General features: G+C 40.7%; 1 protein-coding gene across 2 annotated transcripts in view; it reads left to right on the top strand.

The window, feature by feature from the left end:
- The window catches only part of LOC126322260 (ATP-dependent RNA helicase DHX33), a 108354-nt gene that overhangs the window by 3654 nt on the left and 76942 nt on the right, over positions 1-27758 (top strand). Inside the window, exon 2 of one of the 2 annotated variants that reach the window (XM_049994276.1) lies at positions 5556-5752. The exons of the other annotated variant lie outside the window; for it this stretch is intronic. The gene's annotated coding sequence lies outside the window, so the exon portion shown is untranslated. The remainder of the gene's footprint in view (positions 1-5555; positions 5753-27758) is intronic. 2 annotated transcript variants of the gene reach the window in all.

Consider the following 27758-nt stretch of genomic DNA (forward strand, 5'->3'; position numbering starts at 1 on the left):
AATCTTCTACTCCGTAGATGGATTTATGAGTGTGGTTCATTTAGGGCCTACATTTATCAAATTTTGTTGTACATTAGGATTGAAACCAAAAAAATGCAGTTTTTTAAAATGGGCAGCATGTAGCCAAGTTTGTAAATGTATCTTTTTGGTGTACATACTAACATGTTCCACATCTTGTTAAATTGTCAAGGAAATGCAAAAAAGCTAAACAGAACTTACTTTTTCCACATAAGAGAGCTAAAGGCAGAACTAGAGTATCCAACAAAACTGCAAGCCTGCAAAATACACTACTATAAAATTAAAAAATACACTTTTTCAATGTTATTCGTAAACACACCTTGGGATGAAGTTCATACAGGGAACACATGCAAAGTAATCTAAATTCTTCATCTTGTTCAAACTAATTTTTAAGGACCTTAGTGGATAGTTCGGGTTGAATGAAGGTGATTTAGTGGTAAAGGCAACAACTCACTAATTATTAGAATGATCTGTGAGACACTTAAATATCTAACATATTTGCAGAACAACTACACTAATCCAGAATTCCTAAACTATTACCGCAGTTATAAAAATGTATACTGCCCAAAAAGTATCTTTTAATGACAAAATACTATATAATCCAGAAAATGATAGTAAAGTAATAAGGTGCCTGCCCTGTAGCTGCACGGTCTAATGCACTGCTTCCGTAGCGGGAACGTCCAGTGTGCTGGACAGACTATGGATGGTTTTTAAGGTGGTCCGGCTGGTGTGCCTGAGCGGTTTTAGGTGCTTCAGCCTGGAACCTTGCGATTGCTACGGTCACAGGTTCGAATCCTGCCTCGGGCATGGATGTGTGTGATGTCCTTAGTTTAGTTAGGTTTAAGTAGTTCTAAGTTCTAGGGGACTGATGACCTCAGATGTTAAGTCCCATAGTGCTCAGAGCCATTTGAACCTTTTTTTTTTTTTTTTTTTTTTTTTTTTTTTTTTTTTTTTTTTTTTTTTTTTTAAGCTTTTCCATCAACCTTGCCAAATGCGGGCTGACTCCCCTTATTCTGCCTCAGTTACACTGTGTCAGCAATTGCTGCGCAAACATCGTTTCCACGTATGCATACACCATAATTATTCTACCACGCAAACATTTAGGGTTACACTTGTCTGGTATGAGATGTTCCCAGGAGGGGGTTACACTGGGTTCTGAACCGCACAGTAGCCCTGTGTTTGGTGGGGCTACAACAGGGCGAAGCCTGTCCGTCGTTTCTAGGTCCCCAATTTAATACATACAAAGTAAAAAGCAACATCATAAACCAAAAAAAAAAAAAAAAAAAACAGGAAAAGATAGATCTAAATAAAATAACTTACCTATCAACCTGGTTGATTTGAGGGAGTGGACTTAACAGCGATGTCATTGGTCCCGTTGGATTAGGGAAGGATGGGGAAGGAAGTCTGCCTTGCCTTTCAAAGGAACCATCTTATCATTTGCCTGAAGTGATTTAGGGAAATCATGGAAAACCTAAATCGGGATAGCCAGACACAGGTTTTAACTGTTGTCCTCCCAAATGCGAGTCCAGGTCAAAGATGGAAGTAGATTACGTGACAGTACACAAAACCTAGAAAATTTTTCAAGTGACGGTTTTTCAGGTATTGCAGAGGGGCTCCAAGAAAATTTCCATAAGACAGGTGTGGCAACCACCTTGAATTATGAAACCATCATAATGATATAGTATCCCACAACTGAGCACGGACCCAGGAAGACAAAACAAAAATTTAAAAAAAAAAAAGAAATCCACAGGTGTAGATTAGCTACCAATCCATATCCTAAAAGTATTTTAGTTGAATCTCTTCATTCAAGTATTTTTCCAGAGTATCTAAAGCATACAAGTTGTCCTACTACTAAACATAGGTGATACACAAATACTGGAAACGACAAGTCATTTTCCCTACACTTATCTTTCCCAACCAATCATGAAAGACAAACTAATGAGTTACTTGAATAAATAGATCCTTCCCAACAAAGCTCAATTTCTTTTGAAGTGAGCAGAAGTAGAGTATCAGCTGTAATAGAGTTTACAAAAGTGATCCTTCAACTCTCAACAGGGGTGGCTGCATTGCAGTCACACTTTTAGATGAACCCAAGACTGTTGACCACAAAATACTGCTAAACAAACTAAAGTACTAGGGTTAAGTCAAACAGCTAATGACTGGTTCCAGTCATACATGGAAAATGTAAATGTCATGTTACTAGGGATTCCTGTCGGGTAGACGATTCACCAGGTGCAAGTCTTTTGATTTGACGCCACTTCGGCAACTTGCATGTCAATTGGGATGAAACAATGAGGAAAATAAGGTGTAAAAGGTAGAGATAGAACTCGCTCTTGGCTATCAACAAAAATAATCAGTTTTTGAAAACAAAATGTAATTGGATAAATAAAAAAAACTAATCACTGAGCACCGACAGGAAAACACACATATAAAAGGTTGTACATATGCAATCTTTAGTCAGTTGCTTCTTCTTCTGGCAGAAGAGTTGAGGGAGAAGGAAAAATGGGTGAAAGAAAAGGACATCCCCTATGTTCATGATCTGTCTGCTGCTGAACATTTTCTCAGTCAGTACCCACCTGATTTCAAACTTATGACATCCTTCCTGCTTACCATAATCATCTTTATACTTACCAGCAACTACTTTGCCTTGAGGGACAGATATACAAACAGATCACGGGTACCACCATGGGAACCAGGATGGTTCCTTCCTGTGCTGATCTTTTCATGGGTCACTTGGAGTGGGCATTCCTTGGTTTTGTAGGCGTTCAGCCCCTGGTTTGTTTTAGATACATTGATGACATCTGTGCAATATGGTCCCATGATGAGACTGAACTGTTAATCTCTAAATGCATTCTCCCAATTAAAATTCAAATGGTTCTATTCCGAATCCCATGCCACTTTCCTTGACGTTGATCTCATCTTCACCGAAAACTAGCTACACACTTCAATCCCATTAAACCTACTAACAAACAACAGTGCTTACACTTTGACAGTTGCCATACTTCCCATGTCAAACGTTCCCTGCCATAAAGCCTGGGTGTTCAAGGCAAACGTATTTGTTCAGATCAGACTCTTTAAAACAATACACCACCATTCTCACCTTCGGCTTTCACTGGGCATAATTACCATACCAGCTTAGTTCACATACATATTTCCTGGGCCATCACATCCAATCCTGGCACTGTTAAAAACTAAATCTGCCTGAACAGGCCAGGAAGGCCCAACGGTACTGACCGGCTGCGGTGTCATCCTCAGCCCACAGACATAACTGACTGCGGATACAGAGGGGCATATGGTCAGCACACAACTCTCCCAGCCGTATGTCAGTTTACAAGACTGGATCCGCTACTTATCACTCAAGTAGTTCCTCTGTTTGCTTCATAAGGGCTGAGTGCACCCCGCTTGCCAACAGCGCTCAGCAAACCAGATGGTCACCCATCCAAGTGCTAGCCCTGTCAGACAGCACTTAACTTCCGTGATCTGACAGGAACCAGTGTTACCACTGCGGCAAGGCCGTTGGCCCTGGTACTGTTGATGCTCTAAAAAACAACTTAGGAGTAAACCACTTGTCACCTAGTATTATCCCGGTCTTGAACATATTAATTAGCTTCTTCAGGAAGGTCATAACTTCCTAAAATCTTAGAAGAGGTCCATTCTGTCTGAAATTTTGCCCACCACACCTAGAATAGTTTTTCATTGCCCTCTTAATCTCGGCATTATCCTTGTCAGACCCTGTGCTCCCTTTGCACCCATCACCAGACCGTGTGACTCCTACCCCTGTGACTACCTGCTGCAAGACCTGCCCTACGCATCCTCCTCCTCCACCACCACTGCCACAACCACCACCACCACCACCACCACCTATACCATCCCTGTAACGCAAAAATATACTAGCAAAGGGAGAGCCACACACGTCATGTGTCAGCTGTTATGTAAACACTGTTCAGCCCACCAGCATGACTACCAATAAGTTATCAGTTGGGAAAAATGGGCATAAGCAGAGGTCGGGCATAAGCAGAGGTCGTGAACTGGCAACACACAATATCCTGTTGCAGAGAATGTACTACAATATGACAGTCATGACCTTGGTGCCTGTTCCACCACAAGTGCAATCTGGATTCTTCCCCCAGACACCAGTTCCTCAGAACTCCACAGGTGGGAACTGATGGTACAACAAGTCCTTGGCTCTTGCCCCCACCTGGTCTTAGTTTATTTTAATTTCTTTGGTCTCATCATTTCTTCACAGTAACTATTCCTTCCTTTATCAGGTTTAGTTTTCTACATCTTTCATTTTCTGTGCTGTCTGTTTTTCACCATCGCCCTCCCACCTCTGTTGCATACAATGCACTTAACTTTTCACTCCTACTAACTCATGCACGATGTTTTAGCAGTAATCTCTGTTTTACATAATACCCTTTCTTCCACCTTTAAGATCTCAGGTTTTCAAATCTCGCCCAGTACAGTCCCCAACTATCAGTCTTTCTCCTCATCCCATCTAGTAAGTCTCCCCTGAAACAGGGTTCTGCGTGACTTTTTCAACCTCTATTCCTTTTCCTAAACCTCACCATTCCTTTTTCTTCACTCCTCTTCCTTCCCCTTCACCTCTTCCGGTTGAAGAAGCAGCCCCCGGTCCTGAAAGCTTGCATATGTAATATCTTTTATATGTGTGTTTTCCTACCACTGCATGGTGATTAGATCTTTTACCTATACAGTTACATCATATTGCTTCGGCTTATGCTATTCTTTTGTGAAACAATTATCTTACCAAAACCACATAAAAATATTAAAAACAAAGATTCCAAGACTTACCAAGCTGGAAAGTGCCGGTAAATAGGCACAATGAATAAAACACATAAACACACACACAGAATTTCGAGCTTTCGCAACCGGCGGCTGCTTCGTCAGGAAAGAAGGAAGGAAAAGGAACGATGAAAGGATGTGGGTTTTAAGGGAGAGGGTAAGGAGTTATTCCAATCCCGTGAGCGGAAATACTTACCTTAGGGGGAAAAAAGGATATTGGTGTATGTATGGATGAATATGTGTGTATGTGTGTGCGCGAGTATATACCTATCCTTTTTTCCCCCTAAGGTAAGTCTTTCCGCTCCCGGGATTGGAATGACTCCTTACCCTCTCCCTCAAAACCCACATCCTTTCATCTTTCCTTTTCCTTGCCTCTTTCCTGACGAAGCAGCCACCGGTTGCGAAAGCTCGAAATTCTGTGTGTGTGTTTGTGTGTTTTATTCATTGTGCCTATTTACCGGCGCTTTCCCACTTGGTAAGTCTTGGAATCTTTGTTTTTAATATATTTTTCCCATGTGGAAGTTTCTTTCTATTTTATTTACAAAACCATATAAACATAGATATTCCTCAGGATAACATATTAGATCATCAAAGACTTTTCAGATGACGTAAAACGTAAATCGAAAATCAATTCGCTTTGCTTATCACAGCAAAATTACAGTCATTGATATAACATGAGAACTCATGTGTGACTGTGTAAACTTTCCTACAGTATTAATTGTTTATATTCTTATCAGGTCTGCAGTTGGATCACACAATCATCCTGGCACAATATTTGAGTGACTCATCTGGCCACCAGCTTCAAACGAGAAAACTGTTTGGTAAATTCAAAGGAACTGATACCTGCCCTGAATGGCAGTCCTTTTATAAGCCATGGAGAACCAAAGTGCCCTCAAGAGAAATTGTTGCTGCTGCCCCATAGCACAAAGTGAAGGTACATTGTCCCAGAGGTGTTTTCTTAATTTCAGATATAATGGGGTTCCACATTTTACTTAAAGGGTAGTCTTGTGTCTATTTATGTTATATGCCAGTCTAATTTCTATCAGTTCCTTTACAGCACAGTCACAGTAGTCACTGGAGCAACTATCAGTCTCTCATCATACATGGACTACTTATTCTAAGTTGTTTCTTGGATCATTTTAATTGTCTTTACCCCTGCATCGAGTTCAAAACGGAGATCAAAAGGATGGTGGGATTCTGGAACACAGTGTTTATGGAATGTCAGTTCATGTGATCCAGTATCTACATTATATGAAGTGTCATCCATCACACCAATGTGTGGAAGTCCTGAGGATATCGGTAAGAAGGTCTTGTGCCACCTCGGACTCAGAAACTTTGCCACAATGACTGAAATACCTTAAGCTTGTGTTCAAGCAGAATCTCTATACTGACAAACAGACCCATCAAGCTTTGGAGACTGAACCTCTACTGTAACTAGTTGAACACATATGTAGATTGGTTGCTTTCATATCATGTGCTGGTACTGTATCTTCAAAAATAGCAAGAATTTAATAAAGGGATTTTGAAAAGTATATTTGGTTTTCCAGCTCAGATTAACGTTCTTCTTGGCTTTGTAAAAATTTTCAAAAATAACAAGTATTTTGAAAAGTATATTTTGTTTTCCTGCTTGGCTCGGCAAAAAATTACCAAGAACTAAGGAAGTCCAATGTTTACACAATTGTTTGCCATTATGGGTAAACCTATTTGGGCCAGATGATTCAAACCATTCACAACAGATGTGTTGAGCACCACCACAACACACAATTGCTACAGTCTGAGAAATCTGTGATGGCAGAGCACTGTCTGATGAAGGGACACAGAATGGTTTATGATGAGACACAGATAATTGTTCCTGCACCTCACTGTTGGGACTGTGTCTCAAAGGAATCAATTGAAATTACACTGGCAGGTAGCACTTTCATGCCATAACCACTCTCTAACCCATATCGGAAAGAAGTGTCATCAAAGAAATACAACAATTAGCACTGAAAACTCGTGTATTACGAACACCAACTAACAGCCGGAACAGAACTAACCTCATGGATAGAGAGTGCAGCTGTTTATATAGCATAGTGCCGATTCTTCTGGAAAACCCAGAATTATCAAGAAATTACATTTTACCTAGAAAAAAAAATAGGAATCTCAGAAATTTTGTAACATCTCACGGAATTTTATGTTCTTAACCTAACATTGGAATTTAATTTTATTGAGCTTTATAAATCACAAATCGTAAAATACTTAAATTTCAAGGTGTGTAAGTTACTTAAATGTTAGTCTATATAAGTTATCGATGTTTAAAAACTGGTTAAACTACAGTAGCTGAGAGGAAAGAAAAGTCATTATTGTGAGTTTCTCAACCCCCCACTCCCTGATCACTGTTAATTCTCCAGGAACTTCGTGTGACATCTTCTTCCTCCCCATGCCTTGAAATCTAAACAATATTTATTTATTAAAAGTTTGAATAGCTATCCTGTATAAACATTCCAGAATACACAAACAAAAGACATTTTAAAAACCTCCCAGAAATGATAAATACTAAATATCCAAATAAAACAATATTCTGTGTCTTGTCAGTTATTTATTTTACCGCTTCACATTTCAATGGTTCACATATCATGTTCAGGTGGAGAATTGTTTATTTACATAGCTGGTGTTCATGAACAGCACTGGTGCCTTTTCACAGAAATAGACCAAGGAACTGTAGGTTATGTTGCTAAAAAGATACTTTTAATGTTAAAAAAACATCTATTTGTGACAGTAAATTATACTTACAGGGCCATAGAGTTGTAAAAAGTCTGCATACTGCCGCTTGTTGTGTGTTCTCCCACTGTATATTATGTTTACATTGTCACTTTAAAAAAGTTGAACATGTAACAGATATGATTGCTTACATTGGATACAAATGTATGTTAATTGAAGAGAGTAATGGCTGGAGCTTGGTTATTCATTACCCTGCTTCGTAATTCAGTTGTTATATGAAATGATTTTGTAAGTACATATACTTTTATTTTCCACAGAAGAGCCGAAGAAACTTGTATAGGCATGTGTATTCAAATACAGGGATATGTAAACAGACAGAATACATTGCTACAGTTGACAACACCTATATAAGGTAAGTGTCTGGCACAGTTGTTAGATCAGTTAATGCTTCTACAATGGTAGGTTAACAAGATTCGAATGTGGTGTTATAGTCATCGCATGAGCAATGGAGGATGGCATCTCTGAGGTAGCGAAGAAGTGGGGATTTTCCCATACTAGCACTTCACAAGTGTGCCTTGAATATCAGGAATCCAGTAAAACATCAAATCTCTGACATCACTGCAGCCGAAAAAAGATCCTGCAAGAACAGGACTAGTGATGACTGAAGAGAATCTTTCAATGAGACAGAAGTGCAAGCCTTCCGCACATTGCTGCAAATTTCAATGCTGGGCCATCAACAAGTGTCAGTGTGCGAACTGTTCAACGAAACATAATCGATATGGGCTTTCAGAGCTAATGGCTCATTTGTGTACCCTTGATGACTGCAAGACACCAAGCTTTATGCCTTGCTTGGGCCCATCAACACCAACATTGGGCTGTTGATGACAGGAAACATGTTACCTCGTTGGACAAGTCTCATTTTAGATTGTGTCATCAAGCGGATGGACGTGTACTGATATGGAGACAACCTCATCAATCCATGGCCCTGCATGTCAGCAAGGGACTGTTCAAGCTGGTGGAGGCTCTGTAATGGTGTGGTGCGTGTGCAGCTGGAAGCTGGGACCTCTTATCCATCTAGATATGACTCTCTCAGATGACACATATTTAAGCACCCTCTCTGATAACCAGCACCCATCCATGTCCATTGTGCATTCCAACAGACTTGGGCAATTCCAGCAGGACTATGAAACACCCCACATGTCCAGAATTGCTACAGAGTGACTCCAGGAACACTCCTCTGAGTTTGAACATTCCCGATGCCCACCAAACTCCGCAGACATGAACATTACTGATCATATCTTGGAAGCCTTGCATCATGCTGTTCAGAAGAGATCTCCATCCCCTCATCTCGTTATGGATTAATGGGTAGCCCTGCAGGATTCATGGTGTCAGTTTCTTCCAGCACTACTTCAGACATTAGTTGAGTCCATGGCACATCATGTTGCAGCACTTCTGCGTGCTTGTGGGGGCTCTACAAGATATTAGGCAGGTGTACCAGTTTCTTTATCTCTTCAGTGTATTTTAAAAGTATGAATGGACTGCAACAGAATATGAACCTGTACACAATTCAGGTGTTACATTAGGTGGTTATATATACATCAATATACGGGGGGAAAAAAGAAAAAGAAAAAAAATCGTATCTTCTTAGGAGGTCAGAAAATAGGTCTTGTACCTCGTCTTCCAAGGACTCTGCCCATTATGTGGGCTGTAGCACCACAGAAAGGAAGCTATACAATCTGTGGCTCATCACATGAATGTTCAACATTTTCACATTTCCTTTTCATATCATGTGAACTGGAGCCATTCTTTCGAAACACATACTTCAGAAGATTGATTTTGAAATCCAAGAGGGTCTTTTCAGAAACAGTGATTGCTGTGTGCACTGATGTATTTCAAACTGCTCTCTTCTGCATTGATTGATTGAAACTTTAGTCACCAAGATATAAATCAGTGTGTGTCGTCCTGGGGTACACTGAGTGACATGACATGCACTGTCATAAAGCTGTCGGACAAGAACCTGGATGATGGCGCCATCTCGGCCCTTAGTAAAGGATTGAATTTTTCTCCTACAGCTCCTGTCATAGATTTCATTGGTGCAATGGATCAGGCAGTGCAGCATCTCTCTCAAAATGACTCTGATGAGGTAAGAACGCTAGTCACATTTTAGTTGCAGCCAACCCACCAAATCCAGCATCAGCATAGAAAAGAGAGAGGTGCTCCATGCCTTGTGGAAAGGTGAATATCTTGTGATACTCCTGGCTGACAAAGGGAATGCTATGGTTGTTCTTAGTATTACTGAAAATCACAGCAAAGTGACATTGTTGTTAATGTATAGCACACATGGATGCCTAAAACAGGACCCAACTCTGTCATAAAGCAGAAAAATGGTGGAGCTCCTGAAGAATTCTGGTCTACCAGTGGATGTCATCAAATATCTTAGAGCATGAGCTCCTAGACCTTCCAGGCTGTACGGATTAAGGCTGTACAGACTATGTAAAATCCACAAGGATAGTTTTCCATTGAGACTTATTGTTAGTGTTATTGGTTCTCCTACCTACACGCTGGCCAAATATTTGACTAGGTTAATGACTCTGACAGTTGGCCGCTGCAAACATCACATAAAAAAATGTCAGATGTTCATTGGGAAAATAAAACAGATTAGAGTTGGCCCAAATAATATTTTAGTCAGCCTAGAAATGGTCTCACTATTTACAAAGGTACCTGTGCAGAACACATTGAAACTGTTGACAGAGAATTTTCCTTCTGAAATGATAAAGTTGTTCCAACATGTTGTGACTACCACCTACTTATTGTACAGCAGTAAATTTTACAAAGTGACGAACAGAATGGCTGTTGGTTCTCCATTCTCTCCAGCGGTCGCCAATTTCCTTATGGAACGTTTTGAGGAACATGCATCCAATTTGGCTCTCTTTCATCCTTCTTCATTTTATCATTATGTTGACAAGACATTTATGTCTGGCCTCAAAGCAAAGAGACTCTTGGGCACTTTCCTGCACACGTAAGCAGTATGTGTAAAATCATCCAGTTCACTGCAAAAGATAAAGAAAGAAGGCTGCCAATTTTTACGTTTGGTTTAACAAAAGTCGGATGGACGTCTCAGCCACTCAGTATATGACAACTCAGCACACACTGATTTATATTTTAGCATCCAGAGTTTTCATCTACGTCCACTCCTTTATTGGTACTGTGCAAATCATGCTTAAGTGCCAGGCAGGGGTTTATCGAACCACCTTCACAATAATTCTCTATTTTCCATTCTCGAACAGTGTGCAGAGAAAACGAACACATATCTTTCCATGCGAGCTCTGATTTTGCTTATTTTATTATGATGATCACTTCTCCGTATGTAGATCGGTGACTACAAAATATTTTCGCATTCAGAAGAGGATGTTGGTGATTGAAATTTCTTGAGAGTATCCTGCTGCAATAAGAAATGCTTTTCTTTTAATAATGTCCACCTCAGATTGTGTATCATGTCCATGACTCTCACTCCCCCTATTTCTTGATCATACAAAACGTGCTGTTCTTCCTTGAACTTCCTTGACATGCTCCATTAATCCTGTCTGGTAAGGACCCCACACTGTGCAGCAGTACTCCAAAAGAGGACAGACAAACATAGTGAAGGGAGTCTCTTCAGTAGATATGTTGCATCTTCTAAGTGTTCTGTCAATAACATGAAAAGTATAGTTGCTTCTCACCATATAGTTGAGATGCTGAGTTGCAGACAGACACAACAAAAAGACAGTCAGAAAGTGAGCTTTCGGCCAACAAGGCCTTCATCAAAAATTGACACACACACACACAAAAAATATATATATATTATCGCTCCCGGGATTGGAATGACTCCTTACCCTCTCCCTTAAAACCCACATTCTTTCGTCTTTCCCTCTCCTTCCCTCTTTCCTGAAGAAGCAACCTTTGGTTGCGAAAGCTGGGGCAAGGAGGAGGCATGGGTGGGGAGCAGTAGGGAAGCTGGGTAGAGGCGGGGTATGTTAAAATGCTGCTTGTGGGAGCATAAGAAGACAAGGTGGAGAGAGATTGGGGCAACTAGGTGCACTCAGGAGGTTAGATAGAGAGCTGGGAGGGGGTGTGGGTGGGGAGGGGGGTAGCGGAAAAGGAAGTAAAAAGACAGGGTGAGAGTGTTACAGAGGGCTGTGTACTGCTGGAATCAGAGCAGGAAAGGGGCTACATGGATAAAGACAATGACTAAGAATGGTTGAGGCCAGGAGGGTTATGACAATGTAGGATATATTGCAGAGAGAGTTGACACTTGAGAATGGAGAAAGTGTTGAGGTTCTGGAGGAATGTGGGTAGGTTGTTCTCCCCTCCCCCCACCCCTGTCCAGATCATGAAGATGTCATCAGTGAATCTGAACCAGGTGGGGGTCTAGGATTCTGGATGGTTAGGAAGGATTCCTCTAGATGGCCCATGAATAGGCTGACATAGGATGGTGCCATGTGTGTACCCATAGCTGTACCCCAGATTTGTTTATTGCTAATGTCTTCAAAGGAGAAGTAATTGTGACTGAGGATGTAGTTGATGATGTTGACCGGAAGGAGGTTGTTGGTTTTGAATCCATTGGGCATTGGGAAAGGCAGTGTTCAGTAGCGGTAAGGCCATGAGAATTAATGATGTTAGTGTAAAGGGAGGTGTCATCAATAGTGATGAGCAGGGCACCATGTGGTGAGTCGGAGGAAATGGTTGGTATGTTTTGCGTAGGAGGGTAGGTAGCATGTGATTGGCCAAAGGTATTGGTCTGTGAGAGCAGAGATTCTATCAGTGGGGGCACAGTAACCAGCCACAGTGGAGTGTCCTAGGTGGATGGGTTTATGGACTTAAGGAAGCATGTAGAAGGTAGGAGTTCTGGGAGTGGTATGGGTGAGGAGAGAGGTGGACTCTGGGGAGAGGTTCTAGGATTGGCCTAAGGATTTGAGGAGAGACTGGAGATCCTGTTAGATTTCTGGAATGGAGTCACTGTGGCAGGGTTTGTAAGTGGAAGAATCTGACAGCTGGCGGAGTCCTTCTGCCTGGTAATCTTTGGGATTCAAACAACTGTGGTGGATCCTTTGTCAGCAGATAGAATTGTAAGGTCAGGGTCAGTTTTTAGGTGTTGGATTGCAGTTCTTTTTGTGGATGGAAGGTTAGTTTGCATGTTGAGGGATTTGGGGAATGATGGTGAGTCAAGGTTCAAGGTTAAGAAATTCTGGAAAGTTAACAGTGGGTGATTAGAGGCAGTGGAAGTGGATCACAGTTGGATGGAGGAGTGATCTGAGGGGGGCAGGGTTCAACATTGGTCTTTGATTGAGTCTGATTGGTTGAGTTGGATCTCCAGTCTGTCATCAAATCTTTGGTTCCATCCCAGAACCTCTCCCCAGAGACCAACTCTCTCCTCATCCCTACAACTCCCTTCACTCCTTCCTGCTATTTGCTTCCTAAACCCATCCACCAAAGATGCCCCATTGTGGCTGGTTATTGTCTCCACTGGCAGGATTTCTGCTCTCATAGACCACCACTTTCAGCCTATTACCCGCTACCCACAATCCTATATCAAAAAATTCCAACCATTTCCTCCACTGACTCTCCACAGTTTCTGTACCTTTACCACATTTTGCCCTGTTCATCACTACTGATGCAACCTCCTTTTACACAAACATCCCTAATGCCCATGGCCTTACCACTGTTGAGCACTATCATTCCTAGCACCCAAAAGATTCCAAACCAACAACCTCCTTTCCAGTTGCCATGACCAACTATATACTCACCCACAATTACTTCTCCTTTGATGACATTACTCCCAAACAAATGTGGGGTATGGCTATGGGCACTCGCATGCTACCATCCTATGCCAATCCATTCATGGGCCATCTAGAAGAATCCCTAATAAACACACAGAATCCCAAACCCCTACCTCATTCAGATTCATTGACAACATTTTCATTATCTGAATTGTTGGGGAGAACATCCTATCCACATTTTTCCGTATCCTCAACACATTCTCCCCCATTTGTTTCACCTGGTCCTACTCGACCCAAGAAACCATCTTCCTTGATGTTGACTTCCACCTCAAAGATGGCTACATCAGTACCTCTGTCCATACCAATCCTACCAACCACCAGCAATACCTCTACTTCGACAACTGCCACCCATTCCAAACCAAGAAATCCCTTCCATACAATCTTGCCACACAGGACCGTCACATCTGTAGTGATGAGCAATCCCTCTCAAAAAATGCTGAGGGTCTCATTGAGGCCTTCATGTACTGTAATTACCCTCAAACACAGATCTCCCATGGCATATCTTTCCAGTCACCCACCACCTGCCAGAGTCCCACTATCTGGCCGCAGAGGAGCATTCCCTTCATGACTCAGTACCACCCAGGACGGGAGCAACTACATTACATTCTCTGTCAGGGTATTAATTCCATCTTGTCATTCCCTGAAATGAGAAGTGTCCTATCCAGTATCCTTCCTATCTCTCCATGGTGATATTCCACTGCCCACTGAACCTACACAATATCCTCATTCGTCCCTACACAACCTAAGTTGTCAACTTCTTATCTCATGGCTCATATCCCTGTCATAGATCTAGAAGCAAGACCTGTCCCACCACCACATACTTCAGTCCAGTCACAATCATCACCTTTTCTGTCTATAGCAGGGCTACCTGTGAAACCAGTCATATGATCTTCAAGCTAAACTGCAACCATTGTGCTGCATTCTAAATGGGCATGACAACCAACAAGCTGTCTGTCCACATGAATGGTTATTGACAAACTGACCAAGAAACAGCTGGACCACTCTGTTGCTGAGCACACCACCCAACATGATGTTCTTCATTTCAGTGACTACTTCGCAGCCTGTGTCACCTGGATCCTTCCTTGCAACACCAACTTTTCTGAAGAGCACAAGTAAGAACTCTCGCTGCAGTCTATTCAACTTTCTCGTAACCCTCCTGGCCTCAATGTTCGTTAGTCATTGTCCTTACCCATGTAGCCCCTTCCCTGCTCCTCCTGACTGCACCTAGCTGCCCTATCCTTTCTCCACCTCATCCCTGTAGGCTTTCACAAGCAGCACTTCACTGTCGACCACTACCTTCTATCCCTCCTCCTTCCTGCCCCAATCTCCTTACTCTCACTATCCATTTGTGTCTCCCATCATGCACTGATGCTCACCATCTGGCTTTAACTGCCAGAGACTGTGGTCATGTTTGTGTGGTTTGTGAGGAGGGGAGGGGGTGGGAGTTGCATGCGCCCGTGCATGTATATATGTTGTCTATTATTGACGAAGGTCTTGTTGGCCAAAAGCTCACTTTCCAACAGTCTTTTTGTTGTGCCTATCTGTGACTCAGCGTCTCCTCTATATGGTGAGTAGCAACTGTCCTTTTCATAATATTGTCACATTCCATCCTGGATTTTCCATTGCTTGTTTGTTCTGCCAATAAATTACAGCCTTTGGTTCACCTATCCCACAACATTTTCTATGTGTTATTTCCAATCTAAATTTTTCATAATCGTAATCCTTAGGTATTTAGTTGAATTTATGGCCTTTAGATTTGATTGATCTATCAGTTAACCAAAGTTTAGCTGATTCCTTTTAGCACACATGTGAGTGACCTCACACTTTTCATTATTTAGGGCCAGTTGCCAATTTTCATGCCATGCAGATATCTTTTCTAAATCATTTTGTAATTTGTTTTGATCTTATGATGACTTTACTGGGTGATAAACAACAGCATCATTTGCAAACAATCTAAGATGGCTGCACTGATTGTCTACTAAACCGTTTATATAAATAAGGAACAACTTAGAACCTGTAACACTACCTTGGGGAACAGCAGATATCTCTTCTGTTTTACTCGATGACTTTCTGCCAGTTTCTGCAAAGTGTGACCTCTCTGTCAGGAGATCATGAATCCATTTGCATAACTGAGACGGTATTCCATAAGCACGCAATCGGATTACAAGGTGCTTGTGGGGTACAGTGTCAAAAGCCTTATGGAAATTTAGAAATATGGAATAAATTGGAAATTCCTTATCAGTAGCACTCAACACTTTGTGTGAATAAAGAGCTAGTTGTGTTTCACTAGAATGATGTTTTCTAAATCCATGTTGACTGTGTATCAATAGACTGGTCTCTTCAAGGTGATCCATAATGTTTACGCACAGTATATATTCCAAACTTCTGCTGCATATCGAGGTTAATGATATCGGCCTGAAATTTAACAGATTACTCTTGTTGCCTTTCTTGAATATTGGGGTGACCTGTGCAACTTTCCAGTCTGACTGATACCATCATTCAGTCCAGATGAGAGCAGTTTCAAATACATTGATAGACAGAGCAAAAACTGTTTCTGATGAGGACCACTTGTATTCATAAATTAATCATCTGAAGTATGTGTTCTGAAAGAACAGCTGTGGTTCGTGTGATATGAAGTCAGCCTTCTCCAAGAAAAGAAAATGAGAAAATGTTGAATGTTCACCTGATGAGTCACCGACTGTTTCCTTCCTTTTTGCACCACTACATCCAGCAAAATGGGGACAGTCCTGGGGATACGAGATGTAACACCCATTTTCTCACCTCCTATGAAGGTAAGCAACGATCAACGGCATGAGGATACAGAAGGCAATGGAAACCACTGCATTAAAGACACATAACATGGATCCACAGGACATGTGGCCTGCAATTGAAGAATTGTCATGATGATCTCTCCATTGGCAAAAGATTCTGGAATAGTCCCCCATTTGGATCTCTGGGAGGGGACTTCCAAGGGAGAGGTTACCATGAGAAAAATATTGAATAAACAACGGAAGGATAACTTTGTATGAGTCGGGATGTGGAATGTGAGAAGCTTGAATGTGGTAGGGAAACTAGAAAATCTCGAAAGGGAAATGTAAGGGCTCAATCTGGATATAGTAGTGGCCAGTGAACTGGGAAAAAAGACAAGGATTTGTGGTCAGATGAGTATAGGGTAATATCAACAGCAGCAGAAAATGGTATAATGGGAGTAGGATTCGTTATGAATAGGAAGGTAGGGCAGAGAGAGTGTTATTGTGAACAGTTCAGTGATAAGGTTATCCTTATTGGAATCGACAGCAAACCAACACTGACAATGATAGTTCAGGTATACATGCCAATGTCGCAAGCTGAAGATGAAGAGATAGAGAAAGAGTATGAGGATATTGAAAGGGTAATACAGTATGTAAAGGGATATGAAAATCTAATAGTCATGGGAGACTGGAATGCAGCTGTAGAGGAAGGAGTAAAAGAAAAGGTTACAGGAGAATACGGGCTTGGGACAAGGAACGAGAGAGGAGAAAGACTAATTGAGTTCTGTAACAACTTTCAGCTAGTAATAGCAGATACTCTGTTCAAGAATCTCAAGAGGAGGAGGTATACTTGGAAAAGGCTGGGTGGTACGGGAAGATTTCAGTTAGATTACATCATGGTCATACAGATATTCCGAAATCAGATACTGGATTGTAAGGTGTACCCAGGAGTAGACATATACTCAGATCACAATATAGTAGTGATGAAGAATAATCTCAAGTTTAAGACATTAGGTACAAAGAAGGTAACTGCAAAGAATCCATGGGTAATAGAAGAAATACTTAAATGACAGGAGGAAATACAAAAATGTTCCAGGAAACTCAGGAATAAAGAAATACAAGTTGTTGAGGAATAAAATAAATAGGAAGCTAAGATGAAATGGCTGCAGGAAAAATGTGAAGACATCTAAAAAGAAATGATTGTCGAAAGTACAGACTCAGCATACAGGAAAGTCAAAACAACCTTCAGCGACATTAAAAGCAAGTTTGATTTATAAGAGTGCAATGGGAATTCTACTGTTAAATGCAGAGGAGAGAGCAGATAGGTGGAAAGAATACATTGAAAGCCTCTATGAGGGGGAAGATTTGTCTGATGTGAGTCGATTTAGAAGAGATAGTGGATCCAGTATTGGAATCAAAATTTAAAAGAGCTTTGGAAGACTTAAGATCAAATAAGGCAGAAGGGACAGATAACATTTCATCAGAACTTCTAAAATCATTGGGGGTAGTGGCAACTAAACGACTATACACGTTGGTGTAGAATGCGTGAGTCTGGTGACATACCATCTGACTTTTGGAAAAGCATCATCCACACAATTCTGAAGTTGGCAAGAGCTGACAAGTGCGAGAATTACCACTCAATCAGATTAACAGCTCATGCATCCAAGTCGCTTACAAGAATAATATACAAAAGAATGGAAAAGAAAATTGAGGATGCACTAGATGATGATCAGTTTGGCTTTAAGAAAGGTAAAGGCACAACAGAGGCAAATCTCACATTGTGGTTAATAATGGATACAAAACTAAAGAAAAATCAAGACACATCCATAGGATTTGTTGACCTAGAAAAAGTGTTCGACAATGTAAAAATAGTGCAAGATGTTAAAAATTATGAGAAAAGTAGGGGTAAGCTATAGGGAGAGATGGGTCATATACAATATGTACAACATCCAAGAGGGAATAAGAGTGGACAATCAAGAACAAAGTGCTCGTATTAAAATGGAAGTAAGACAAGGATGTAGCCTTTTGCCCCTACTGTTCAATCTGTACATTGAGGAAGCAATGATGGAAATAAAAGAAAGATTCAGGAGTGGAATTAAAATTCAAGTGAAAGGATATCAATGATACGATTCACTGATGACATTGCTATCCTGAGTGAAAGTGAAGAAGAATTACATGATCTGCTGAACGGAATTAACAGTCTAATGAGTACAGAGTATGGATTGAGAGTAAATCGAAGAAAGACGAAGGCAATGAGAATTAGTAGAAATGAGAACAGCGAGAAACTTAACATCAGGATTGATGGTCACAAAGTAGATGAATTTAAGGAATTTTGGTGTCTAGGCAATAAAATAACCAGTGACAGACGGAGCAAGGATGACATCATAAGCAGACTAGCAATGGCAAAAAGGGCATTCCTGGCCAAGAGAAGTCTACTAATATCAAATATCGGCCTTAATTTAAGGAAGAAATTTCTGAGAATGTACGTCTGGAGTACAGCATTGTATGGTGATGAAACGCGGACTTTGGGAAAACCAGAACAGAAGAGAATCGAAGCATTTGAGATGTGGTGCTACAGACGTATGTTGAAAATTAGGTGGACTGATAAGGTAAGGAATGAGGAGGTTCTGCGCAGAATCGGCGAGGAAAGGAAATGAGGAAAACACTGATAAGGAGAAGGAACAGGATGATAGGACATCTGTAAGACATGAGGGAATGACTTCCATGGTGCTAGAGGGAGCTGTAAAGGGCAAAAACTGTAGAGGAAGACAGAGATTGGAATACATCCAGCAAATAATTGAGGACATAGAGTGCAAGTGCTACTCTTAAGACATACAAAAAGAAGAAGAAGAAGAAGAAGAAGGTAAGGGAGATGGTACACCCTGATAAGGATTAGCATTGGGCACAGGATCCCCAGGATTCACAACATCCCTTGTAAGTCTATCCATCCATATCGTTTCTGGCTGCTATGCAGAACATTGAGGTCATATCAAAAATTGAGAATTGGAGAAATCTGCAGTCGCTGAGCACACCCTCACTCTCTGAGCACAGCCTCACAAACGAAAACAAAATATTGTTTGATGAAACAAAAGTTTTGTCCCAGGCCCCTACAAACTGGGAATCTGTAGGTAAAGAAGCTATAGAATAAGAATGTGTGAGAAGAACTTCAACCAATACAGCGGGTATAATCTTAAATCTTAACGGTGTATGGAAATGTGCTTTCAATGCAGAGAAGAGACACAGAAATGCATCACGATGTTTATGCTACTACAGGAGCAGTGATGCCACAGTATTATGTAATTACCGACCAATCAGAAGCAATCTATGGGTACTCTAAAATTCCCCTTACACACTTCTAGGACTTGTAGAACCGATTGAGTAGGCAATATTTTGGTCTGGTAACATACCGTTTCCATGCTCTAGCCATTTGAAAATATGTTTGCTAAGTAGGCGTATGCAAGGGGTCGTTACGAGGGGGGAGGTGGGGGGGGGGGAGGGTTGGTTACGTCAGATTGGCTGATGTTATTTGGTGTCTGTCCTACCTCTCTGACCTGGTTTGAAGCTTATTCATGTGTCAGTGACTGTTAGAGCAACATGATTGAGTACACATTGTAGAATTCACTGACACGGACCTTCTGTGTGGCGAAACTCATAGTAATGGAAGAACTGCTCATTGCCTTCATCATGATAGTTATCCACAACATCTGACTAAATCACATACTCATTTCACCACAATTTTGTAACGGCTTCAAGAAGGGGTTATAATCACCGTCAGCAAGTGTGACTTGGTGATCCAAGGAGAAGCCATACTCCCAAGCTGGAAGAGCCCGTATTGCATCTCACTGGAAGAAACCCGCCAGCGAATTCAAGACCAATTGCGCATCCTGATTTTGCACCACATGTTGAGTTCTGTACTCAGTTTCTATGCCACTACATCAGCTAGACCCTAATATTTCCACGGCACATTCTCATTGCAGATGAATGCAAATTTACTGTGGATTCTGTTCTCAGTTCTCTGAATAGACTTGTCTAGGCAGATGAAAACCCTCATGCCATGAATGTCCAGGGAATCCAACATAGATTTGATATCAATGTGTGGGTGGGTATTCTGCATAGTCATGTGATTGGACTATACATGCTTCCATCTAAGCTCACAGGTCCCAACTACTTGACCTTCCTGCAACAAGTACTGGGTGTGTTGTTGAATTGTGCTTCATTGAATGTCCATCATGGCATGTGGTTTCAGTATGACAGTGTATCCGCTCTGCATGTCCGGTAACATTTGGACCAATGATTCGGACACAGATGGATAGCCCAATGAGGTCTAAAGACATGGCCTCCACAGTCACCAGGTTTGACTCCATTGGACTTTTTCCTCTGTGGTCGAATGAAGAGTTTGGTTTATGATACTCCTATAGAGACAAGAAGATCTGATACCATGAGTTGTGGTCACTGCACGACAGATTACAGAGACACCAAGTGTGATAGAGCAGGCACAACATTATTCATAGCTACAGTGTGTGCACTGAACTTGGTGGCCACCACATCAAACCTTACTTGTAGTGGATCAGAATGCTAATCCTCCTTTGAAAATGGCAAAAACTGTCTAAGTTTAACTGCAAACAACAGTGTTTGTGAAAGCACATAAAGTTTCCTTTTTGTTTCTTTAGTTATTAATGAGTGGAATTGTAAAACAAGTGACGTACTGGGTCACTCCTAATAAATTACTAGTAATATTGGTTACATTACCAACATGTTCTCAAATGGTAGTACCATGGAAACTATATTTCCGGACTTAGGTTCCAATTCAAAATATTATCCACTCAGTCCTCCTACAACTCCTAGAAGTGTGTAAGGAGAATTTTAGAGCTCCCTGTATAAGGCCATCACAACAGCAGTTTTGACAGTCAGTTGCTTCTGATGGAGATGGAGGTCATCATCGAAAGCTCCAGGTTTTACCCTGAATTTACACGGCAATAGGTCCAAGAATTTTTTACACAACAGTGCTGTCTTGAAATACTTTTTTCTCATAACCTACATTGTTCTTGGTATGCTGTTGTGAAAAGGCATTTGTGCTCTTCACAAACACCAGCTATGTAAGTAAACTATTTTCTACTAAAGATGAGGGTATGAACCTTCGAAACGCATAGTAGAAAATAAAATAAGTTACTGACAGGGAAAACTGTTTTATTTGGATGTATCAACATTGTGAATGAAATATCAGTCTTTGCTGCATTAAATGACATTGATGCAGAATGGAGGGAAGATCCAGTACTGTTGAACACCACAGAAGCCTTGAAGGGCGAGGAGCCGACCAAAGAGGAATTCCAATTAATTAGTGAAGTGTTGTATACAAGGAACTTGATCCAGTGGGACCAGAACCCAGGTTTGGAGAGACTTATTGCACAAGATTAGAAGGAAAGGCTTATTCCTTTAAGTCCATTTTGCTTTTGAATCCCCACTATATATTCCTTCCATCTTTCAGCTTTCCCTTCTTTGCTTGGTACTGGACGTCCATCTGAGCTTGAGGTTATCTTTTCTCCAAAGGCAACTTTAATTTTCCTGTACACAGTATCTATCTGTCTCCCAGCTCCCCTTTTAAGCCGCTCTTTGTCAACTCGTCCATTAAATCTCCCTTGACCTAGGGCACTGGGCGACTTTTTCTCATTTCAGCCCCTGCGGTTTTATGAAGTTCCAATAGGTGGTGGCACTATACTTCAAAATGCTGTCTATGATGGAGGTACGTTTCAAACGTCATTGAGTTTCTTTTGGCAGAAAGCCAAAGCATCATGAATATTCATAGTGGCTTGCTGAATGTCTATGGAGATCTAGCAGTGAACAAAAGCATGGTGAGTCATTGGGCGAGGTGTCTGTGTCATTGTCACAACAGGGTCACACAACAGTGTCTGATCTCGCCCATGCCAGCCGGTCACACACAGCTGTGATTCCTATAATGTTGGAATTTGTGGACACTCTCATTCAAGGTGATCGAAAAATCACAGTCAAACACCTTGCTCCATTGCTGCACTTCAAGATGTCTCTGTTGGTAGTTGTAACACACTTGTCCACCAGCACTCAAAAGTGTGTACCTAGTGGGTTCCTTGCTGCCTAACAGAAGACTCTGAAGAGCAATGAAGGACCATCTGTGTGAATTGCTTGCATGTTAAGAGGCTGATGGCAACAATTTTTTTGTCTAGCATTGTCACGTGTGATGAAATGTGGGTTCATCACTTGGATCCAGAAACAAAACAGCAATCCATGAAGTTGTGCCACACAACCTCTCCTCCAAAGAAAACATACAAAGCTGCACCCTCAGCCAATAAACCCTAGGTGACAGTCATCTTGAGACTCTAAAGGGGTTATTCTGTTTGATGTCCTCCCTCATGGTACAGCAATCAACTTGTGTTCGTCACCACATTAATGCAAACAAATTTCTCCTTCTCCTCCACGACAATGCAAGACCTCACACAAGTCTACACACCCTAGAGGAGCTTGCAAAACTTCATTGGACTTTTCTTCCTCATCCATCCTGCAGCCTAGATCTCGCACTTTCCAGCTTTCATCTGTTTGGCCCAGTGTAGGATGTGCTCCATGAGAAGCAGTACAGGGATGACGGGCATGTTACTAATGCAGCACGATGTTGTCTCCAAAGTCGACCAGCAGAGTGGAACCTTGCAGGCATACAGGCCATCCAGTAAGGTGGCGTAAGGTGATCACAAAGAATAGAGATCATGTTGAAGAATAGGGTTTTGTAGCCAAAATGGTGGGGAAATATATTGTGTTTTGGAATCCTGAAAAAAAACCTGTTTTTGAAAAAAATGTATTCATTACATATTGAACACCTCTCACATTATATTTTCAAAAATTGATTATTTTCATTGATATGTTTCTGTATTCTTGTTTTTTTGTAGATTGAGAAAGAATCTTTTTACCTCTCCAGTGCATTCCAGCTTTATTCAGATTTCCAAACAGTATTTTCCTGTCTGCTGTATCAAAAACCTCCCATAAGTCGGTGGATGAGAGATGTTTTCCTGTTCATCTCAGTTCTTTCTTAGATCATTCATAATGCCATTATAGCTTCTTTGGATCCTTTTCCTATCCTAAATCCTAACTGGACTTCGATTCACGGTGTTTAATTTTAGCTTTTAGTCTTTAGTTAGCAATATGAAGTCAAGTTTTGAAGCACGATTTATGAAAGCCAAAGTTCTATAATTCTATAATGTGAACAATCATTGGCATTTCCTTTCTTAAGCATGATATTTATTTTCCTTTTTTTAATTCCATCGATAGTGTTCCATCCTCAAAACACTCACAAGCATAAATTTTTACAAGTTCATATATACTCGCGCACACAAGCTTGTGTCTGTGTATGTATGGATGGATATGCGTGTGTGCGTGTGTTCTTGTTTTTCTTGTCGTAGTTTTAAATTTTCTATTACTTTTAGTATTGCAAGGATGTCACTGAATGACAACCTTGCTTTGTCCTCTTCCCCTATCAGATACTGGACTGTGATTCCCTTCTTTCTGTCTGTTCTGGCTGCATATCCTTAAGGATTTTTTCTGGGGTAGTTTCTCCTTGCCGTTGAGTCCTCTGCCTTCAGGGTCAGGTTCTCAAATCCAGGGCAAGAGACGGCCCTAACTTCCTCGTGGAGTTCTGATAAACAGTGTCTGGATAGTACGGTTAAGCACAGATAGTGAATGATAGAATATACAAATTGAAAGTCCATTTCCTATTTAGTTCAGCTCCTTCTGCTTCAGATACAGAAGTGCTGTTATTGAAAGACTCAATCACTGGCATATGTTTATTAAACACACCAAAAAATTGAAAGTACAATTCAGAGGCGAAAGTTCTGTTCTGATAAACATTGTCCAGTTATGAAACTTCCTGGCAGATTAAAACTGTGTGCCAGACCGATAGTCGAACTTGGGCCCTCGCCTTTCACGGGCAAGTGCTCTACCAACTGAGCTACCCAAGCACGACGCATGCCCCGTCATTACAGCTTTAACTCCACCAGTACCTCGTCTCCTGCTTTCCAAACTTAACAGAAGCTCTCCTGCGAACCTTGCAGAACTAGCACTCCTGGAAGAAAGAATATTGCAGAGACATGGCTTAGCCACAGCCTGGGGGATGTTTCTAGAATTCTAGTGTCCAGTTAGTACAGCCAAGTGTAGATAGTGAAAGATAGAATATACAAAGATGCATGTCCAGAATTTGGATTGTGTTCGTAATTCTCGATTGTTGGCATAGCTAACAGTGTAGCACAGCAAAATGAGATGAACTGGCTGTAGCAGCCTGGATGCTCGTTTAAATAGGGCTGCACATAGTGTTTACACATACTCGAGCACGATGGTGGCCGAAGACAAGACTTGCTTCCAGGTTGTGATGGTTTGCCCTGTATCGGGCATTTCAAAGTCAGCCTACCTGGTCAGCTGGCAAGTCTTCCCTGCATGCTGTGGCTGTAGTAGTAGTAGTAGTAGTAGTTGTTGTTGTTGTTGTTATTGTTGCTGTTAATGTCTTTGGGTGGATAGGCCAAGGTAATCGTATCAGTACACAGTGCTGCCACTGCTAGGAGTGTCCTGCTTTTCATATCCAGCTGTGGCATGAAGTGGCAGTCACTGCAAATACCAAAGTGTCTCTTAACAAAATTCTGTTTCCTACATTTTCGGTACAAAATAGACGCTATTTGGTAAGCTGTAATCAGATGCACAAGTATCTTCATTCAGTTCAGTGGTGCCCAGTTGGTACAATGGGTAGAGTTTATCATTATACATCTACCTGGTTACTCTGCAATTCACACTTTAAGTGCCTAGCAGAGGCTTCATCGAACCATTTTCATACTAATTCTCTACCATTCCACTCTCAAATGGCGTGTGGGAAGAAGGAACACCTAAATCTTTCTGTTCGAGCTCTGATTTCTTATATTTTATTATGATAATAATCTCTCCCTACATAGGTGGGTGTCAACAAAACATTTTCGCATTCGGAAGAGAAAGCTGCTGATTGAAATTTCGTAAATAGATCTTGCCGCAAAGAAAACCACCTTTGTTTCAGTGAGTGCCACCCCAACTTGCGTTTCATATCAGTGACACTCTCACCCCTATTGCACAATAACATGAAACGAGCTGCCCTTGTTTGCACTTTTTCGATGTCCTCCGTCAACCTTACCTGGTAAGGATCCCACACTGTGCAGCAATATTCCAGTAGTGGACGGACACATGTAATGTAGGTGGTCTCTTTAGTGGGTTAGTCGCATCTTCTAAGTGTTCTGCCATCAAAACACAACCTTTGTTTCGCCTTCCCCACAATATTAACTATGTGGTCTTTCCAATTTAAGTTGCTTATAAGTGTAATTCCTAGCTATTTAGTGGAACTGACAGCCCTTAGATTTGTGCGATTATCGTATACCCAAAATTTATCAGATTTCTTTTAGTACCCATGTGGATGACCTTGCACTTTTCTTTGTTTAGTGCCAATTGCCACTTTTCGCACCATACAGAAATTCTCACTAGATCGTTTTGTAATTGAAGTTGATCGTCTGATGTTTTTACTAGACACTAAATTACAGTGTAATCTGCAAACAGTCTAAGGGGGCTGCTCAGATTATCACCTAGATCACTTATGTAAATCAGGAACAGCAGAGGGCCTAGTGTACTAGAGGTTGGAGAGTTTGGTTCCTGGTGTAGTTGCAGCTCTTTCAATTGCTAATCACTGTCTTCTGATATGTTACACAGTTTCTTAATAGTAATTCACTAATTACAGCAGGACATACAAAACATATGCTGTCATTTGATACTAACTTAGAAATGAGAGTACAATTACTTTTATTAGACCACCTTACTTTTGTACATACACCCTCTCTCTTACCATGCACTACATACCTCATTTCATTCCAGTAGATTATTAGTTTTGCTTCTCTATTCTTCATCCATACCCTATAACACTTAGAAAGAAATGAAGAAAGACAGACAGACAGATTCAGACTATCTCTTTTTTATATATCCCTGCTTTTCTTATCATCCACTGCTGAATTAATATTTCTCATCAGTAGTTTTTCTACAATCATGCAAATCTCAGCCACATTATGTAAGTGTATTGTTTCACACTGTTTCACCTTCTACATTTTAACCCAGTTTCCAGTATACCGTGCTACCATTAGTTCTATCAGTTAGTACTATCACGTTTAGTACTTTTGTACTTGTTACATTTCGTTAGTACATTATGTTACCATTAGGGCTAGCAAACCATTTCAAAGGTAATTACTAAACTCTGTTATTATTTTTGTCCACATCATCATGTAACAGTTGTAATTATATTTTTCAACATTCTGTCTGATAAGTACAGTGCTTTTAGTATGTATTTCCATACATTAATATTATTATTATTAATACTTCTTATTGGCTCACTCATTTTCCACAGTATTGATATAACAATAAGTTTAAACAACATGTTTTAGCAACAACACATGGACTGGAGTGATGAGTATTTTTTATTGCTATTTGTTGTCAGACTGGTTCACCACACGGAAGTATGCATTTCTCACAAACCATTTGCCTCAACCATGTAAAATATTCCACTCAAGTGTGGCAGAGATTGTGCTTGCAATGTAATAGTGCACCTGTACAACTTGGAACGTGTGATGATATTTAAGAAAAACTTCTTGGTAAATGGATCAGTCTTGTCAGTTAAGTTTAATGACTTCTGTATTTGCCTTACCTAAATCCCTGGATTTTTTTCTGTGCCAACACTTGAGAAGGAGCACATTTATTCTAATTTGCCAAAGAATGCAGAATAATTTATACATGTGTCTTTGCGGCTCTTCTAAGTTTGGATGGTGCTATGTTGTGAAGAGGTCAGAGAAGTGTGATCCAGCAAATCGTTAAATTTTCAGAGATGCAGGCAGTTAACTTTGAGCATTTGCTCTGAAGATAACATATGTTTTGTGAAAGATGTACTGTCACTAACAGTATATTTATACTGTTTTCAGGTTGCTAATGTAATACATCTGACCGTTAACACTGTACATGTAGGATGTGTATTTAACATTTTCACATTGATAAGATTTGCAGTTCTTCAGCTCTGCAGCAAGTAAATTTTGTTCAACTGACTAATACTCTTCATGAATGTTTGTGACATGTCTGAGCAATTATTGTTATTTTCACCTTGAAAAAAATAATGTAACTGTAGGACATGTGTGGTTTAAAAATCAGTTTATACGACAGTATTATTGGGCAGAACAGAATCAGCGGCTAATAAAAATACACCTAGACCCAGAATCCATCTCTACACCTTGACTATTGTGATACAAGACTCTTCCCATTGGTCTTACTGGTCTGACTGGGCAACATTGTTACGCTGCATTGAATGAGATTAATGTGTCACCAATCTGCCATTCCTTGATGTCCATTTTCTACTGAAAATATGTATGGGATGAAGTTTTGTTAGGGATATTTTTGTACTGCTAAATAGAAAAGGAATCATGCTGTGAAGTTCATGTGCACTAATTTTGCATAGCTCTTTATACACATCAAATTTAAGCCGATAATTCCGATATCATTATAAAGTGATCTTTGGGCAAATAAATTAGTTTAGTGTGTGTGTATGAATGGGAAATGTGTAATTATATTGCACACAGTTAATTTATAAAGAAAGAGAGATTAAAACCAGTTCTTGAAG

Source organism: Schistocerca gregaria, chromosome 2 (assembly GCF_023897955.1).
Source record: "Schistocerca gregaria isolate iqSchGreg1 chromosome 2, iqSchGreg1.2, whole genome shotgun sequence".
Classification (NCBI taxonomy): Eukaryota; Metazoa; Arthropoda; class Insecta; order Orthoptera; family Acrididae; genus Schistocerca; species Schistocerca gregaria.